General features: G+C 36.3%; 1 protein-coding gene across 3 annotated transcripts in view; it reads left to right on the forward strand.

Moving 5' to 3' along the window:
* Positions 1-21,066, forward strand: part of GRM7 (glutamate metabotropic receptor 7) — a 1,023,847-nt gene that overhangs the window by 100,219 nt on the left and 902,562 nt on the right. The gene's annotated exons all lie outside the window — the stretch shown is intronic.

A 21,066-nucleotide genomic window follows, 5' to 3' on the forward strand; every position in this document is an offset into this window, starting at 1 on the left:
TCTTTCTATCAATTAATTTTTCATGTGTTTTTCATTTATTTGGGTGCCAAATCCGATATTAGTAGTCCTGGGTTGGTCCTCTGTAAGCCAACTGTGGCCAGGGAACTTCCCTCATGCTCACCGTCAACTCTCCATTTATGGCCCAGCTGGAAAATAATTAGTACTAATTTTATTATTTGACAAGCATTCTTGTTTTCATATGCATGGGTTTACCTTTCCTCTTAATAAGTGTGGTGAAGCAAAAGCCACTATCCCTACTATCCCTGCCACCATATATTAAAGTGAGAAGAGTTGTAATACTATTTAAAGGATACTGATAACAGGAAGAATTAATTCCAGTTAATTTCAGTCTCTCAGGGTCCTGCCCCTTTAACTTCTACTTCTTCCCCTTTGTATCTTTCATGAGTAGAGATTCCAACATCTAAAATGAAACAGAGAGAGGCAGTGTAGAGGTGGGGCTATGATGGTGAAGTAACTGATTAACTATTTATATGACTATAAATTCATAGACAATTGCTACTCAAAATGATCCTTGACACTTATTCATTGGTCTAGCCTAGCAATGCAATATATTTCCTCCTCCAATAGTGGACAAGCAGAAACAAGTGGTGAAACTGTGTTGGCTGTACTTGAAGAAAGGGGGAAGATTTCTGCTTTAGGTGGTGTTACGAGCAGGCAAAGGATATTTAGCTCCAGATTATTCTCATTCTTTATCTTTCATTGAGATTATGTCTCTAATAGAAGATGCTAAACTGGGGTGTGGATATGTGTGTGTGTATGTGGGGGGGCGATCTATGGAAGCACGTGGGATAAATGATTGCCATAAGATATCAGGATTACTTTTCACCTAGTTTATTAGTTTGACCCCTAATCTGTCACTCTCTTCAGTGCCAGGGATTACAGAAGGAACATGGTAAATGCATATAGATTCAGCAATGCCAGTCCATCATTGAGTGGAGTAAAACAACCATACACACAAACAAAAGCACAAACGAGCAAGCACAACCAGAAACCAACCACAAATGTGATAACAATATCCAAAGCTTGTTCTTTATATCCTGGATTTTACTGTATGGGCTGAAATATGGAGTGAAAAAGGAGATAGTAATATCAGTGAAATATATGGGCATTAACAGAGGCTGACCTCAAGCACAACATTGACGAGGATGGTTTCTTTACATTATTTATATTAGAAAATTAGTAACATGGAGAAAAATGAAAAGACTGTTTAGAACATTTTTCCTCTTTAAAAATGAAAGGAAAGACCATTGGAGACATTTATTAACCCAGACTTCCTGTGCCTATTTAGCGTTGCTGTAGTATTTACAAAAGTTTCCTGTAGAGCCATAACAAATTATCACTAACTTGGTGGCTTCAAGCAACAGAAATTAATTTTTGTACAGTTCCAGAGTCCAGAAGTCCAAAATCAGTTTCATTGCACCAAAATCAAGTGGCTGGCAGGGTCTTGCACCCTTCAGAAACTCTAGGTGAGAATTCGTTCCTTATTTCTTCCAGCTTCTGGTAGCTGCCCACAATTCTTGGCTTGTGGCCAATCACTCCAATCTTCAAGGCCAGCACCTTCAACTCTCTCTCTACTGCATCTCCACATTGCTTTCTGTTCTATGTGTGCCTAGTCTTCCTCCACCTTTCTCTTATAAGGCACTTGTGATTGCATTTAGAGTCCATCCAGAGATAATATAAGATAATCTTCCCATATCATAATCCCTAAATTAATCACATCCTCAAAGTCTTTGTTTTTACTGATCACATAAATTAACATTCACAGGTTCCAGCAAATAGTATGCAGTTTGTTTTTGTTTTGTTTTGTTTTGTTTTGTTTTGGTGGATGTTGTGGGTAGTACAGCAGGTAATTTCCACGCCTGCTCTTCCAAATTGGAATATCAGCTTTCCAAATATTTCCAGAATAACCATTCAATCTTTATAATGGTTTAAAATAAAGGAGGCCTGGAGAGAAAAGTTTTTCACATTCGCTGAACACTTTTTCTCTCTACCCAAGTTCTTTTAGGAAGAAGCTGATCAGAGACAGTACCCACGTTCTAGAGCAGACTCTCAGAAGTGAGTGAGGAGATGAAAAGAAAATTCATCATTTCAATTTACGGATTTCATTCTTGGAAAACACATGTAATTGATCAGCAAGTTTCTGCATTAAATTATCAATAATAAAATTTACCAAAAATGTCCCCAACAGTTGACATATGATTTCATGACAACAATTGATATTCCATTTTTATATGGAAAGGAAGGGAATTAGTAGGGGAGTAATTTCTATGGACATCTATGTCGATAGTAATAATCTCAAGTCACTTTATGTTTAGTAAGACTTTCAAGGGAAGAATTACTGTTGGGGCTCTTTGAGAGCCAAAGTCTTCCTTTTTTTTTTTTTTTAAAGATTTATTTATTTCTTTAATTCCCCCTTTCCCCCAGTTGTCTGTTCTCGGTGTCTATTTGCTGTGTCTTGTTTCTTTGTCCGCTTCTGTTGTCAGTCAGCAGCACGGGAAGTGTGGGCGGCGCCATTTCTGGGCAGGCTGCACTTTCTTCCGCTGGGCGGCTCTCCTTAGGGGGCGTACTCCTTGCGCGTGGGGCTCCCCTACGTGGGGGCACCCCTGCGTGGCCTGGCACTCCTTGCGTGCATCAGCACTGCGCATAGGCCAGCTCCACACGGGTCAAGGAGACCCGGGGTTTGAACCGCGGACCTCCCATGTGATAGACGGACGCCCCAACCACTGGGCCAAGTCCGTTTCCCCAAAGTCTTCCTAATGACACTTGGTATCACGGATCTTCAGAAACAAAGGGACAAGAATATCAATAACCATATGCTTTGCAAACTCTTGGATCCCACAAGCACATTTCTGGGATTAACCAGTTATGGAGATGTACACAGGTTTATCTATGAGAATGTTAATTTCAACAATCTCAACAATATTTAATAATAGCGTAAAAAGTCAAAGCGACTTAACATTCCAAAATAGGAATTAATTAAATAATTTCCTGTTGTGGTGACAGAATCCTCAGTAGCAAGTATGAAAGACTATACTTACTGAGATATTAAAAAGACAGACTGCAAAACATTATTTACACCATCATGTCATTTTTTATTAAAAAATGCATAGAAACTACACTAAAAGATTATGTACTAGGTTGTCTGTGATTATCGGGCTGGCCAATTTCAGGTGATTATCTTTGGTCCCATATCTTTCTTCCTTTGGTCCCATACTTATCAACATGTGTGTGACTGCAAGAGGTAACCTGTTCTACCTACATCTTCACATAAGAATGAGACCTATGATTGTTTATTCTTGTTGAAACAATCCTGAATCTCAAATAGGCTTCTTTTGCTTACCATATACCTAATAATTCTGAACTACTACTCTCTAGGGCCAAATGTTGAAAGGAATATTTTGTGCTAACCTGAGATAATGTATTCTTTTTGAATTCTAATGAACAGGTTGAGAGAAGGAAAAGCAAATAAAACTCTTACCTGAATAATCAGAGTAGTATATTAAGGTTTAATTCAAGTGTATATAGTATTTTTAGAATCGCAGGCCTTTAGAGAACATGATGAACGCTCTTGATCCTTTCTCCAAAAAAAAAAATGCTTATGCACAAATTTTGTATGCACTATTGAGGATGGGATGGTGTTCATGGACTTTTTGAAGCCCATCATAAATAAATTCCACGAGTTCAAGTTAGGAACCCCTCATTAAATAATTTCTACCATCCTTTCTAACTAGATTTTTCTAGGCTAAGACAAATGCTAGTCTTGTATCACCACCTCTTATTCCCAACAAATCCATATAATGAAAGACAAACTGAATTGCCAGTCTCCTTGCCTATTGCACACTTGGGAAGTCTGGATTTGCAGCTCTGTGTATTAGAGGTCTCACACATATACACAGGGATATGGCATATGCATACATATGCATATACACATACCTATAATATAAATAGAATCATTTTTATTATAGGAATTGGCTCACATGACTATGAAGATGGACAAGCCCAAATTCCATAGGGTGGGTCACAAGCTGCAAACTCCAATGAAGGTTTTTAATGAAGGTCTGAGGAGAAGCTAGTTGGCTGAAGTGGAGATGGAACCTCTCCCTTTATGACTGCTGAAATAATCAGTTCTCCCTGATTAGATGAGACATCTCTTATTGTTGAAGGCGATCTCCTTAGTTGATTATAAATGTAAACCATAGATGCAATCAATTTACTGACTGGACAAATGGACTTAACCATCACACTCTGCCTCTGTGGGATCCAACTGGACACCCGACTAATTAACTTATAAAAGAGAACAATTCTGCATCTCAGAGATGTTGCATTTTTACAGTCCTTATGCCCACAGGACTATAAGTTTGATAAATCAACAGATTGATGAAGAAATAAAGGAATGTAACTGGATTATCACTAACTATTGTAAAAATCAAAGTCAACAGCAAAGATCAATAATTCCAATTGCATTAAAATTAAGACCTTCTGTTTAACAGAAACACCATAAAAAATAAAAAAACATGCCACAAATTGGAAGGATATATTGTTGAACATACATAGGAAAATAATAAGTATCCAGCGTACATAAAGAATACAAATCAATAAGAAATAAGCAAACAACAAATTAGAAAATTGAGCAAATCATGAGTCTGCATGCTACCTACAGGTGACCCAAGCTCATTAGTAAACTTGTAATTACCAAAATGAGAACCACTAAAAGGGCAAAATTAAAGTCATATTATCAATTGATAGTGAGGATATAGATCCAAAGGAATTCTCATAGATTGCTAAGGGGACTGTAAGCTGACAAAACCCCTTTGGAATACAGTGTGGCAAACCTGAAAAGTTGTATATGCACATGTCTATGACCTATTAATTCTAGTAATAGGCATAGACCTTAGAGAGAAACTCCTATATGTCTCTACCAAGAACCATTTCAAGAAAGTGTATGGTGTCATTATTTATTAAAATAAATTGAATAAATCCAGATTTCTATTGATAGGTGAATAGATAAATAAGCCATGCTATATTCCCCAGTGGGATGTGCAGCAATGAAAACTATAAAAGCACTGAAAATCAATGAGTTAAGGTAATGTGTATTGGCATAGATGAATCTTTAAAACAGTATGGTTTTTGGAGCACTGCTGTACCACATGAATTATAGTTTACATTGTAGTTTACACTCTCCCCCAGTCTATTCAGTGAGTTATGGTAGGATATATAATGTCCAACATCTGACTCTGTAATATCGTTTAGTAAAAAAAAGGGACTCCCAGAAGACACTTACCATTTTGTAGAAATGTCATTAAAAAGCAAAATTAAATAATATTTTTCAGAACTAAAAAGTAAAGAATACTAGAGCAAACTTTTTTAACTAATGGTTATCCCTTGGAGGGGACTGGGAGCTGGGGATTTGAGAGAACATAGGGAAATGAATTACTTGGCCTTGGCAATGGCCACATATAGGAATTAATTAAATTAAATTAATAAATTAATTATGTTCTTTACATCTTACATTTTTTATTATACATATTCTAATTAGAATGCTTTGGTTTGATTTGTGGCCTTGGAAGTTTGTGAAATAATTTACTCTGCTCTGACTGAAACTCATGTTTTCATCTTTGCTTACAGTAAAAAGTTTCCATGAAATTACATTTACTATAACTGAACTCCGATTAGTGGGAAGCAGGAAACTAGAGAAGATGGAGAGAAATATGATGGCAAAAATAGGCAAAGGCTGTAGATTAGGTGAGATGATCCCTCTACATGACCTATCAAATGTAAATTAGTATAATTATTGAATTTACAAAGCCCTAAAAGAGGGAAATTTTTGTCATGAAAAACCTTGAAGAGGCAAGTTTTATCTCTAACCTGCCCTGGAACAGAGTTAAGTTAGAGGAAATATGTAAAGCAGTGAAAAACAAGGGGTTCAGAAAAGAATTTGTAGAAATTCTGAAGACCATGAAATGAAGTTCAGATATAGCTTAACCAGGACTCTGAAAGGTGGTGTGACTCAACCGATTTCATGATTACTTGTATTTTCTTGTATTTAAATTATAAATACTTCATTCATTTATAATTAATATGAGTTCTTTTAAGGAAAAAGTATCTTGGTTTGGAGAACTCAATGTAGTTACGTGCATGGCCTAATTTAGGCATATTATGTAATTCACCACAACTTCTGGGCTTTATTTACTGAAGATTTTTTCTTCCAGTAGTTGAAGGTGAACACAGGATTCAGAACTGGACAATGGACTCTCCCAATCCCTGCTCAAAGCCACTGAAATGAGGCTCCAGAAGTGCCCTCAAGTTGTTTTTTTTTTTAAATAATTATTGTATACAGAAGCCGGCATTGGCTCCTGTTCAGTGTTAAAATTGTACTGCAGGATAATTAGTATCATAGCATTGCCATTGATGGAGGAATATCCTCTCCCTCATAGGTTCCATCTCTCTTCCTAATAACCTTCAAATTTAGAGTATCTGACTGGTTTTCTAGGGAGTGGGAGAGGACTGCCTGATTTCTATCGAAGTGGCTTTGTGATCTGTCAGAATGGATGATACGAGTAAGTGGAGGAAGAGTGAAATATAGAATATAAGAACCAACTATAAGACACCTGTGCTTTTCCCCTTTAATTTTCCTTTTTAAATGATCATACAGTAAAATCTACATGAATTTGACAAGTGTAGAGCCATATAAACCAATTGAATCAGGATGAAGAACATTTCCATAATCCAATAAAAACTCCCTTGTGCTATACTTCTAACCTCTGGCAACCACCAAACTTTGCTTCATCACCATAAGCCTGTCTCTTCAAGAATGCCATGTGAATGGAAACATTACAGCGTGTAACCTTTTAAGACCAGTTTCTTTCACTCAGCATTTGAGATACATCCAAGCTGTCTGTATTAATAGTTCATTCTTTATTATTGCTGGGTAGTATTCCATTGTAAGGATTTACCATGGCTTGTTTATACATTTATCCATTTAAAGACATTTGGGTTGCTTTCAGTTTGGGGTTATTACAAATAAAACTACTGGGAATGTTCACTACAGATTTTTGTGTGAACACAAATTTTCATTTCTCTAGGGTAATCCATGAATGGGATTACTCATCTTGGCATTTGCAGAAAAAATACTGCTTCAGGTGAAGATAGGTGTGATTTCTCTAATGATCAAATCCTTTCCACTTTTCCTTTAGAAATTCTATTTTTGTTGATTTTTTATATTTGTACTCAATATGCATTAACAAAGTATTGACAGAACAAGATAGGCTAGGAATTTTAGGTATAACCACAAACCACCAAAAAGTTCACCTATGAACATTTGGGATAAATTTTCATTGAGTTAATTCCTTTGGCCAGGGGCGGGGGGGGGGGGGGGGGGGCAGGTTAAAATAAAAAGGGAACAATGGTAATGAATGGTAAATAGTTTGTAAAAGAAGAAAAATCAGGTTTGATATTTTCAGCCTCGGAGTAAAGCAAGAACAGTGAGAGACTCATTGAGGGAAGTTTCTAGGGTTTCTGTGTTAATGAACATTTAAGGGCTTGGGAAAGAGAAGGGTTAATCTACTTAATGGTCTTAGAGATTTGATTTTTAAGTGTTGGAAATTCTATAATGCTGTATGAACCACAGATTTACTGAAGATCTAGTTATTGTTCATTATAATTCTCATATATAAAGCTCAAGGTTTATTAAAAAGTTGTAAAGTTTCATGTTTGGGCAGTTGTATTACAAACTTGTAAATTATTGTGGGATATTTATCTTTTTAGGTTTGGCATTGAATGATGCAGTTCTATAAGTTACAGCATTATAAAAAAATCCCACTTTTACAAAATTTCTATTTATAGACATAAATGCATTAACCTTTTTCTATAATCCAATCCTCAAATGACCTTTCCATTGCATTTTTTTTAGCTTTGTGTTTTCTGAGTGCCAAATAATTGATCGATATCACTAACAAGATATGTATTTTACCTTAATATTTTAAAAATAATGTGTAAGAGGAGCCTGTTCAAGGATGATCAAGACTCATTCCACCAGTTAGGGGGATTTCAAAGCTCCAAGTAATTCCACCATAAACATTAATTTCCATCCTGCGCTCCAAATCTTATTCCTACATTTCCTCACTTTTTATGTTTACCCTCTTAAGTTTCAGATCCTGGCTTCTTCTTTATACCCTAACTTGTTATTCCATGCTCTTGAAATTAACCATGAAGATTTTCTAAACTCTTTTTGATCCTTGCTCTCTGAGCCCTCTGTCTGGAATAGCCTCTTTTTTTTTTTTGTTGTTGTTGTTGTTGTTGTTGGACTAGCCTCTTGCTGTTATTCTGAATCTCAGAATGAAGGGTCTTCATGTCATCCTTATAATTAATAACATTAAAAGCTTGAAGAATCAGCTCTTCTCAACTCCAGCTCAGAAACATACTGTGACATATTTACCAGTATATGTGTTTGTTTTTTATACCAGAATTTCATGAAGTTTCATATCTTTTTTTTTAATTTCACAGGATATAAATAGAGAATGGCATCTTAAAATTTAAGTTTTTTGCAAAGCTTCCAAAGAAAAGAACATATGCTAATACTGGGCCAAATTCTTTGTTTAAACTATAAGTTTCAACTCATTTGTATTTTCTCTCTTTAAATTACAAACCCATCATGAAATTTAGCTATTCACCCCATACCTACCAAAGATAGTATTATTCTTAGGATAAGTAAATAAATACTTCTAAGGCAATATTTCCTACAGGTTCAAGTTGATGTCTGAGATATTAATATGTATTATTGCAAAAGCCTATCATTTTAAATGGTAGACTAAACAAAATCAAGCAGTTTTCTTCAGGATGGAATTTCTTAGATTCTAATGCAATTGTGCTGTTAAGTTCTCTAAGTGGCCAAGAGTAAGAGAAATATGCTACATTTCTCAAATTAAATTGACAAGAGAATCCATTTATATGAAGTGTCTAGAAGTAATATTCTATGGAATACACATCAAGTGATACCATTTAAAATTATTTCTCTGGTCAAATAACTGATCTAGAGGGTCAGGCTTTGATTCATATGAAATAATATGTTCATATCCTTTCATATATTTCTTTATCTAATGTTACTATCAAAAGTTATATCATATTAACTAATGTTAACGTATATCATACATTATATCATATTAACTAGTGTAATTAGTCTAATGTTCTTAGGACATTAATCAAAATAGAGCAGTAGATGAAAGAAATCTGGAATTTTTTTCTAAGGATACTTTCAGAGTATACATGAGATTAACTAGAGATATTTAGGGTTACTTGAATTGTCTAAGAATGACGTAGCTGGTTAGGGGAGGAAACCAGCTCTTAATCTTATTCTGTTCTAACTGCTATGTCCTTGACTAATCTTATCCCAAACTTCCTTCCTTTCCTTACAACCCCTTTTCCCTTTTCCAAATTTTCACTCTTGACCATAAAACTATAAATAGTTAAGTGTAATGATAAATATGAAAGACAACTGAATCCAGATCCCAAAAGCATCATAAGAGAAATTAACTAAATTTAATAAGCCAAGACTGAATGTCGTTAAAAGAAAGGACCAACCTTTAGGTTCAAAAGGTCAATAGCTTATGAAACTTGAGGAGAAAGATGCAGTGGTTTTAATGAATCAGTCACTCAATAGGATTCATCAGTGTAACCTAGGTGTGAGAAGAGCTAAAGCAATCTTTGAATACATGAATAAGAATATAACTTTCAGGGCAAAAGAAGAAATGATCACTCCCTTCTTCATGCCAATGAGTCCTCTCCTGTAGCGTTGGCTGATTGTTCAGAAATAGAAACAACAATTGCTCCCATTTATCTTTAAGGCTCCTGTTTCTGATATTGCTGTGATTTTAGAACTTCCAAGAGTACAGGATGCCAGCCATCTCCCCACTTCTTTGAGTTGTCTGTTCTCCACTCTTGGAGCTTGGGCCTTACAGTGCTCTTCATTGCTTATGCTGGTTGGGGCTTCCCATGGGCTTCTTGGATCTTAGGGTCAGTTGCCATTTTTCAACTTATCCCTTCTATTTTGGATTACATGACAACCTGAAGGCAGATGTAGGATTCTGAATCTAAAAGTTATGTTATCAACATCTCTGAAAGATTCTGGCCCTCTGGCCATATATTTTCATTAGTTTCTTTTCTTAATATTTGAAAAGTCCATGAAAGGGAAGAAAACAAAGAAAATCTTTAAGAAGGGTTAGAAAATTGATATCCATTTATTTCTCAAGGCCCACTATTCTTGGGTTGATAGACAATAGTTAGTAATTAATGCATATAAAAAAAGAATTCTTTTGCGTAGTCTACTTTTTTATTCTTAATGAAATCCAACACAGTTAGCTTGCCTATTTTAAAAGTTACTAACATTAAATAAATAATAAAAATAATTTTGCCATTTAAGGGGAAATTGGAGAGAGAATTCCAGAGATAAGGAAACAGGAGGGTGGAGAGAGAATTACAGCCACGGAAAGCAACTCAGAAATGGAAAGTGAGAAATAGTAGGAGAGTAGGGCCAGACCAGAGGCTGGAAGATGTAATAGTTTTGGAGACTAGTGTTTGTTGTGGTAAATTACATTTAGCATTCCTCCTCTGCCCTATCATGCTGCGTGCACTTGGAAATGATTTACTATTTTTCAATAAACTGAATTCAACAAGTATTTTTATTGAATCTCTAGTTATGCAGTCCATACTTAGATTATCTGAAGTCTACAAAGATATGTACTTAACCTGAAACTTCTTATAGTCTAGTAGAAGAGATAATATGCACATACAAATAACTGAAATGTAGAGCAGAATTGGACATGGGTCATGAAAACTGGCACAGATAACCTTTGGGGACTCAAGTAGGATACATAACCCCTTCATACCAATAAGGTGCCAATATTGAACAGAATCCATTTCAGATGGTTCAAACAAATTTAATGAATGGACTGTTTATAAAGGTGTGCATAGGTTCAAAGGGACTAGCAAGGGATGTTGAGGTTGCAGAGACCACAACCAGGGGTAGCCATTATCACCAGTAGTCCTAAGGGGGCTAGAAGAAGAAATTATGTTCCTGTAGCCCAGGGAAGGTAAGATGCAAGGAGAGGAGCTTCCTCACAGAAGCTGTAGTCATGGAGAGACTCAGCCACTACCGGAGAAATATAAAAGAGAACAAGGAAGAGTAAGGGAAAAAATTCTTCCAACTTCTCTCATTCTGCTCTCTTATTTTTTTTTTTAAAGATTCATTTTTTAATTTATTTGTCTCCCCTTCCCCACACTCTGCCCCAAGTTGTTTACTCCCTGTCCATTTGCTGTGTGTTCTTCTATGCCTGCTTATATTCTTGTCAGTGGCACCGGGAATCTGTGTCTCATTTTGTTGCATCATCTTGCTGTGTCAGCTCTCCGTGTGTGTGGCGCCACTCCTGGACAGGCTGCACTTTTGTTGCGCTGGGTGACTCTCCTTATGGGGTACACTTCTTGTGCGTGGGGATCCCCTACATGGGGGACACCCCTGTGTGGCACAGCATTCCTTGCATGCATCAGCACTGTGTGGGCCAGCTCATCACATGGGCCAGGAGGTCCTGGGTTTGAACCCTAGACCTCCCATGTGGTAGGTGGATGCTCTATCTGTTGAGCCAAATCTGCATCCCTCTGCTCTCTTCTTGCTGCTTCCCATTTACCAAGTCAAACTGGAAGTCAGATGATATGGGAGGCTCCATGATGTAGTCCATGGTTTCTGCCTCTTGGGTCAAAAAAAACCCAAAACAACAACAACAGGGAAAAGAGTGTTGGAACAGAGATCTGAGGATGGAGCAGTAAACACGGACTCTTTGTTTGACGGACTTGGACGCTTACTGGTACAAGCCTTGGTGCATAGGTCACGGGTTAATATCAGGATCCGGCATTTCCCAGGGTTAGGAACAGATTGAGCAAAGGCAAGGAAATGAGAAAGTAAAAAGAGAACAATTTGGATTGGCTGAAATGTGTGTCATGTGTCAGGCAGTAATAGGAAGTGATCTTAAGAGGGAGATTGTGGAAAGCCTTAGATACTTATTGGGGTGGATTGCATGGTTTTTGGTTAGTGAATGGTCTTGACTTACAAAGAAGAGTATGGTGGGATGGTTAATCTAGGACTAGAAAGAATAATTTGGAGGTGGTAGAGTTGCCTCAGAAAACTAGGCAGGATGATACTGCATTGTTCAAGGTGAGCAGTAATGCTAGCCTGAAAAGGATGTTGGCACTCAGGGAAACAGAAAATTGTGATTCTAAAGCTGGCAGGGTATAGCAATGGATTAGATATGGAGGGAAGTGGAAAAATAAAGATTTTGTACCTGGGTGATATGTGTGTACCATAAGCAGAAAAAAGGTCATTAATATGAAGGAGAATTGAAGGATGAAATGATGAACTTGATTTCAGTCACTTGAGGTACTGGGAGGTGAGAATTTGGGAACGGATCATACCCTGAAGTTATAGATCTGGGAGTCAACTGCATAGAAATGTTAGCTGCCTAAGAGTAACTAAAGTATCAAGAAGTTGGAAAAATAATAGGTTTGTTGGTGGGAGTCTTGGTAAAAGACATCTTAGTAAATGTGATTATTTAAAGGGATCAACAAAAAACAAGTCAGAAAGGGACATTTTGAGGTAGAAGAAAGGGGGAAAATGCCAGGCCATTGGAAATGATGGAAAGATACCTTTTTCAAGTTAAAATAATTCTATAGGGACCTAGGACTGAAAAAAGACTATGGGAAATTATGGGATAATTTCATAAATTCTTCTTCCAAAACTTTGAAGGAGCTGCATGAGCAAGGACCACACACGGGGCAATGGCAAAAGAGGGAATGTGGGCTTGTTTCTTTGAGGAAACCTGAGTCGGTTTGCAGGGAGAAGAAGGAATCCTCTTATTCTTACATTTTTACCTGTTTTTGTGGAAATGAAGCATAGTGTTTGTTATCTTTAATAGAATTTAATAACAATATGCCAAGGGTCCACAGGATGGAGACACTACTTTCTGAAAATGACCTATTGGGTAATCAAATTGTCGTAATAAACTTATACATAAAACAGAAAGCTAAAGTACTATTTTCCATTGAATTTTTTTTAGAACATTTTAAAGAATCCTAGTAGGCCATTTAAAACTAAATATTATTATAATTTCTGGGCATGTTAATTCTTCCTTTAAACTAAAAAAGTATTATATTTAAAAAATTATATCTTATTACTTTTCCCCCCTTAAAGACTAATGAGAAACCCCATTTTTAAATTGGTTTATCTTTTTGTTGTCGAGTTGTAACAACTCTTTATATATTTTGAATATATAGAACTCTTATCAGATATGTGGTTTCCAAATATTTTCTCCCATTCTGTGAGTTGTCTTTTTACTTTCATGATGAAGTCCTTTGATGGACAAACACTTTTAATTTTGATAAGACCCCATTTATTTAGTTTCGTCTTTTGATGCTTGCTCTTTTGATACAAACTTTAAGAAGCCAGCCACTGATATTTTGAGATTGTTACTGCAGCAGAGCCTAGACTATACTGTCTGATATAATTACTTCTGCACTTTACAAAGGGAATCCTCTCTGAGACCTGCAGATGTGTAATGGTATTTTTGTGTTATATGACATTACTTGTTATACTTTATTTTGGACTGTAAAACATTGATTTTGGTTCTTTTTTTAAATTTAATCTGCCTGGGCCATATCAGGAATCAAAGAAATAGGTGTATAAAGTCTAGTTGGGACAAAAAAGGAAAAAAGTAGACCAAACATTTAGAAATTTTCCTTAAAATTGAACACCCAGGGAAAGCACAGAAAGGAATCCTATTCCAGGAGGCTGCAGTGATGGCCAGAGAAATAGTATCCAAAGAATAAGTTACATCTAAGCAAGAGTCTATGTGAAGCAGCTTCCTGCCTTCTTGCATATCATGTTAAGACTAATACAAAAGAAACTCGAGCTCAAATAATAACTATTGAGGCTTGGACAGGGGCAAAAGGGAGGCTTCTGGCCATGTTTTATTTCTTGAACTGGGTGCTAGTTACATGGTGTGTTCATTTTGTGAAAATGTGTTGTGTGTCCTGGGCCCTTTTCTCCACATATGCTGTAGTTAAATAAAAAGGTTATTTTGTTTGTTTGTTTGAAATCTTAGTATTCAATGAATAAAGTAGGGGAAATCATTTCTGATTGCACTAAAAGCTTTTAGGGATGATTTGTAAAGTTCAGCTGACTATGAAATAGTCAATGGCCTTTGGACAATGCTCTGTTACGGGTTTGCTCTCAAACTCCCTTTATTCCTAAAAAAAAAAAAAAAAAGTGCTTCTCTTGGGTAAAACCTCACAGCTCTTGGATATCTATTTCTTTGATGAGAAAATGCCCCATTTTTTAACTTACATCTGCAGTGAGGGCCATCTCAGTCAAATTTAATACTTCCCTCACATTTTCTGTCACAAAGGCAAAGGGCATCTTCCCTGTTCTCAGTCTTTATTTCTTATCTGCCTCTGTCATTCATGTTGCTGATTCCCTGCTTAGTGCAAAGAGAAACCTGAGCCAAGGATTCCTTATGGGAGCTGGAAGCATCTTCTTCCCTAGAATCACAATCCATGGCAAACAATTCCCTGCATTTCTATGAAAAGCCAGGGAAGAGGCCTGCACAGACGGGCAGGCTGAAAGGGAAAACGCCCATCCAGTTCCCTGCCCGACAAATAGCCTGTATTCAGATGAAATGCTTCAAAATGGAAAACTATCATGTACCTGCAACAGAGTAAGAAGTTGAAATTTAAAAACAACAACAACAAAAAAACCCAAACCCAGATATGGTAATAATTTTAGAACCTGTTTTTAATTATACTTTTTTGCTCACTTGTGTGGGGAGAGCAAAACTTTAATATGAATGTATTTAATTCATTATTCCTTAGCTTTTGTTCCCTTGCTTCATTTTCTTTTTATTTTTAAGCTGGATATATTAGTTATATTGAACAATTAATATTTTCTTGGTCAGGTGCCATTACTGAGACTGCTCTTCTACATGGATAAATTATTTTATCTCCTTTTAATAGAAACTTTGGTTTAGTATCTTAATAATGTAAGCGAATATGATTACTCTATTTAAAATAAATAGTATATTTATTTTGTTTTCAAATTAAACTTGGAGCTTAATATGTGCTTTCTAATCAACTCTATTGGATTCATTATTCACCATAATAATGTAAAGAGGAGCTTATATAATATTTTTAAAGGTTTTTTTCTCTTATGTTATTTAGAATAGTTCTTTCATCAAAATGCAACTGCAACAACAATAATAGTTGTTGATATAGAGTACATTATGAGGCTTCAAAGTAGGAAAAACATGGACTACAAGAAGAGTCCACTACAATTTACTTTAATTCCCAACTCCACCACTTGTTTACTCTGTAATTTGGAGGAATTTAATCTCTATCAGACTCATCTGTATAAGTGGGATAAAAATTCTTACGTCACCATAATTATTGTCTGAATAAATTGGATAGTAGGCATTATCCATTCCAAAAATAGTATCTCAATATGTGTATCCATAGCATGCATCTGTCTACACATATCTCTTTTTGCCTTTATATCCACCTCTACCTCTACCTCTATCTCTTTTAATCTCTCTCTATTTCTATTAATTTATATATGTGCCTCAACATCGCCATCTAACTCTTTCTTAATACAGAATTACTTTAAGTCTACTTTTATCTAAAACAGTAACTAAAGCAGGTATTTCAAGTAATTTTGAGGGTAGTTAGATATTTTGGGGCTGCTTTGGTTTTTCCTTTCCTTACAAATAACACTACAAAGTTCTTGGAGACACCCTCCCTGAAGGCAACATTGATGACTTATATTATCAGAAGCAGTTACACAAATTTTAGTTTCATTTTCTTTTAGCAAATTAAAAAACTGATTCCCCAATGTTTTTGAACTCTTTTCTAAAGGAAGTCCTCTACTCTCTTAAACTGGAGTAATTAACTCAGAAAGAGATATACAGGCAGAACTGACTTTTTTTTTTTTTTTTAAAGATTTATTTATTTATTTAATTCCCCCCCTCCCCTGGTTGTCTGTTCTCTGTGTCTATTTGCTGCGTCTTGTTTCTTTGTCCGCTTCTGTTGTCGTCAGCGGCATGGGAAGTGTGGGCGGCATCATTCCTGGACAGGCTGCTCTTTCTTTTCACGCTGGGCGGCTCTCCTCATGGGTGCACTCCTTGCGCGTGGGGCTTCCCCACGCGGGGGACACCCCTGCGTGGCAGGGCACTCCTTGCGCGCATCAGCACTGCGCATGGCCAGCTCCACACGGGTCGAGGAGGCCCGGGGTTTGAACCACGGACCTCCCATATGGTAGACGGACGCCCTAACCACTGGGCCAAAGTCCGTTTCCCCAGAACTGACTTTTTAATCAGTTCAGGGAAGTAAAATATTTGAACCAAAAAAAAAGTGTATATATATATATATATATATACACCACTTGCAGGTGGAAGTCCCATCTGCACATTGATTCACTTTTGCAAATGATGCATCTTTGCATGGGCTTTTACTGCAGTATGAATTGAGTCCCCTAAACCAATTGCTTACTTGAGATATTCATTCATTTTAATCTTTAAATATATGCATTTGATTGATGGGGGAAATAATCTTAAATTATATCCTCAGCATTATATTTTAATTAGTGGAACACATTCCTGACAATTGAGAGATCCCCTTAGGAATCTATTGTTGTAGTTTTTCCAAAATCAGAAGTAGGAAAAGAACGAATCATTGAAAATCAAGAAGAAATAGTTACATCCTTGATGGTATGGTGGTTAGGAACACAGACTGTGAATGAGGCAGACTTGCCTCTCTTCTAATCTCACCTCCTCATTTATCAGATTTGTGTTTGGAAAGTTTGGGTAACCTTTATTGGACCCAGATCCCTCATGTGAAATGTAAGATATTGATAGGGTTGCTCTGATAATTAAATTCGAACTATGTGCTTCACACGGAAGCATAGCTTTTATATTATCTACCATTTAACAGATTATGTGTTATTAAAAATACAGATTACTGACAAGGAATCACTAATATACACATAGGAGCTTCAATATGCTTTGAATACATAAATAAAAGGGCATTACTGAACCCCTACTTTGTCCTGAGTACTCTGTTTGCCCTTGGCCATATGGAGATGTGCAAAAACAAGAAAGGCTCCTAGCCTAGTTGTAGTGGCATTAACAGCTATAATGCTCTATAATGAGCATATAAAATGAACCATTACAATTCAACAAGTTAATACTTAGGGGTGGTACCTTGGAGGTCCATACCATAGAGTAACTTGAGACCTGGCTTTGCTATGACTGAGTTTTGCTCACTCTAAGACTAAAACACGGAAATGAGTCCCTGAGCTGGCAAGTGAGCTTAGGTTTGCATTAAACATTTCAATTTTGTTTTGTTTTGCTCTTTTAACGGAGTGCAAGGTGACCACTATTAAAATAGTGATTCCTGTAATTAGGACCATAACAGTGATATAATGTATTAGTTATCTCTTGCTCTATAACAAGTCATCCCTAAATGTAGCAGCTTCAAGCAAAAATGAGTATCTGTTATCTCACAGAGTTTCTTTGCATCAGAAATAATGAAAGTATTCTGCTTTGGGGGTCTCTTATGATGTTACTGTAAGATGTCAGCTTGAGCTGCAGTTTTCTGAAGGCTCAGCTGAAGTCAGAAGATCCACTTCCTGGATGGTACGTTCATCTAGGCCTAGCAAGTTGGTCCTTCTGTAGGTGAGAAGCCTCAGTACCTTGCCACGTGAACCTCCCCATAGGGAGCCTTGAGTGTCTGGCTTCCTCCAGAATGAGTGATCCCAAAGGATTCACTGCAGAAACCACATAGATTTTATGGCCTAGACTCATGTTGCATCCCATCATTTACACAATACCTTATGGTTACGCAGGCAACCCATATTCACTGTGGAAGGGACTAAATATATGAGTTTGAATAACAGGAGGCAAGAATAATTGGGACCCATTTTAAAGTCTGACTACCACAGTAAAGAAGAAGAGGAGGAAAAGGAGAAGCAGGAGGAGGAGGAGGGGGAGGGGACGAGGAGAGGGACGAAACCTAAAATTTATATGTATATGGCACATTGATACTAAGCAGAATGCTTTTGCATAAATATATTAAATGAGATTTGGTACAAACATTCCTTATACATTTTTATATTATATAATTTGGGTTAAATTATAAAATGCTATTATTTGGACAGATATGAAATATCAAATTGGATAAAAGTTATGAATAAAACCTTTCAAAGTTATTATTAATGAGAAACTTGAGCCTGTCTTTGAGAATAAAACTTTTTTTGAATAATTGATTTTGTATTTGAAATGGTTATCTGCAATTACTGATCAAGACTTTTTTAGGATGACATTTTCAAATTCTTGATAAACACTTTTACCAAGAAACTTTGTTCACAGAGTAGATAATAAAATAATTAAATACTTTTATAACTATTTGAACATATCAAAATTATATTTGAATATTGTAACAGATACTTCTTTTCAATTCATTGTGGTAATGTAAATGAATTTCACATCCAATCAATTTTTTTTTCTTGAAAAGTGTTTCAAAATAATGACAAAGCTCTAATTTACAAAATACACTGCCGTGGTGGGTTTGGGACCTGCAACCAGCTTGGCTGCCTTTAAATAAGAATATCATACAAATGCCTCTAAGAAACACCTCAGGCAATGTACAGGCCAATGAAATATATGAGAAGACTGCTATTTCAGGCTGCTACCTAGAGTTGTATATATCAGAAATCTGAGCTTGCCATCTCCACAGAGTTCCCTTTAAACATTGCACTTTGGCTATATAGCAGTTTCTCTGAGATGCTTGATAGTGCACCTTGTGCACATGGGAAAGCCTGCCTCCTGTTGAAATAGATGTCCAGGTGGTCATTCATGTGTTGGGCCAAGTTGCATCATGTTGGGGTAATAGATGTTGGATATTGTTCATCAGTTTCATTGCTAGTAAGGACCACAGCTGTATAGTCTTATTCAGTTTCCTCTCAGGTCTGCCTTCCATGGAAGCTCTAATGACTCTGTTCACAGCCAGAGGTAAACTTCCTAGGGGCTCTTGCCAACTAGGCTTTGGTTGGCACCCTTTTCCTACCCCCTGATTATATGGGCTCCATAATACTTGTCAAACCTATGACTCATTTACAGCATACAAGTAACATATTTTATTTTAAGTGTCTGTTAATGAATCCCATCCTGTAATTGTAACATCCTTACAGCTCAGAAACCATCTGAAACTTTTCAGTAGTACTGCATTTTAGGAATTCAATAGTAATAAATGCAAATTTTGGTGTTTGCAGATATATTAAGCTGTAATTCTTGAAAATATCTTATGCAGGGGTTTTCTGAAACTCATCTGGGAAGGTTTGCTTATTTGGTATTTGAATACTGATAATTAAGAATTGCTAATTATTTCTCTCACAATAGCAAGTAAAAAAAAGCTTAATTTAAATTCAAATTCAAATGTCCAGGATTACTTCAGATAGAAGGGAACCCAGAAGCATTCAAAATGGCAATCAGGACTTTCACTGGCATTCTACTTTTTTCTCTGCTGGTTCTCTTTGTAGGTAGCTCCTGGTTTACTCCTCTCTTACCCTAAACTCAGCAAATAGAAGGTGCTGCTTTCTTAACAAATCCAACAGAGAGCTCAGTGTTGAGTGTCCTTGTCCCCTTGCTGAGCTAATCATTGTGGCTGGAATTGTGTCAAGTGCTCCCTGATGTAATCAGATCCAAACAACTAGGCTGAGATTTGAGAGACAGGATTCCTCAAAGGAAAATTGAGATGCTGTAATCAGAAGTGGTAATGGATGCTAGGGAGCCATCTCCTGCTACCCTGAATTTCACTGTAATAGGACTTTGGAATCTATATTTCTAAAGAGTTCTCCAGGAATTAAGGAAACACTGGCCTATTGTATATCATAGCCTTTCTCACTTCTAGATAGATAGAATAATGGATAGAATATTCATTGGATCATTAATTCGTATTAAATCTCAGTAGATATCCTGAACATAAATGTCATACCAAGTTAGGTCACCAGAAAGTGAAATTATCAGATCCTATTAGATTAGCACCTATGAAGTACCTTTAGAGATATGTGTCTCCAGGATCAAAATCAGAACCAGGTTTATAAAGAACATGTCTACATTTGCTGTGAACTGTAGTCTAAAATATCTGTAACATCACTCAGTGTAAACACTCACAGGATAAATTTCTGCTAATATCAATTCCTAATGAGTCAATGTTCTTCCTTCCATCAATTCATAAAGATTGTGTATCTAATTGTCTTTCCCTTTTTATTCTGGCTGCAGGGAAGCTCAGAGAAAAGTTACTGTCTTGTTATAGCAATAATATTAGTCTTTGTGGCTAACATGTACTTCCTCATCTTCCTTATGACTTATTAAATCTTATTTGAAGGAAGTTAGGTACATGTAATTAGGAAAATAATTCATAAAAATAGAGTAATATTTTACACATCCATATAGATATGTGTATATATATATTAATGAAAGGACAAAAATGATACAGATTTCAGTTTACAAACTTGAAAATTTTCTAATGAATTAAGTGAAACAAGCACTTGCCAAGCACCAACAATGTATTAGGCTCTGAAGGAAATATAAAAATAAAAGGAGAGATGAACACTCCGTCCCTCCCCGAACTAGTTGACAAATAATAACGATGATTGAGACATACGTAATTAACTTCCAACAATGCACACAATTTCAGGGAGCATGAGAGGGCTGATAGTGTTTGTTATATAGGGCATCGTAAACAAGGGGGTCAGTTTATTAGGAAAAATAATGCCGTCTTTTTTGACAACTGGATAGAGCTGATTTGGCCAATATCTCTAGATAGATGAAAATACTGATCAGAGAAAATGACTTGGGATGTCAGCTTAAACTAGATTCTGAAAATATCTATTTGACTCTATCATTGGTGACAGTGTGATAAATGAGGACAGAACTCAGAACTGAGGTGCAAGACCTGCTT

The sequence above is a fragment of the Dasypus novemcinctus genome, chromosome 26 (genome assembly GCF_030445035.2).
Source record: "Dasypus novemcinctus isolate mDasNov1 chromosome 26, mDasNov1.1.hap2, whole genome shotgun sequence".
Classification (NCBI taxonomy): Eukaryota; Metazoa; Chordata; class Mammalia; order Cingulata; family Dasypodidae; genus Dasypus; species Dasypus novemcinctus.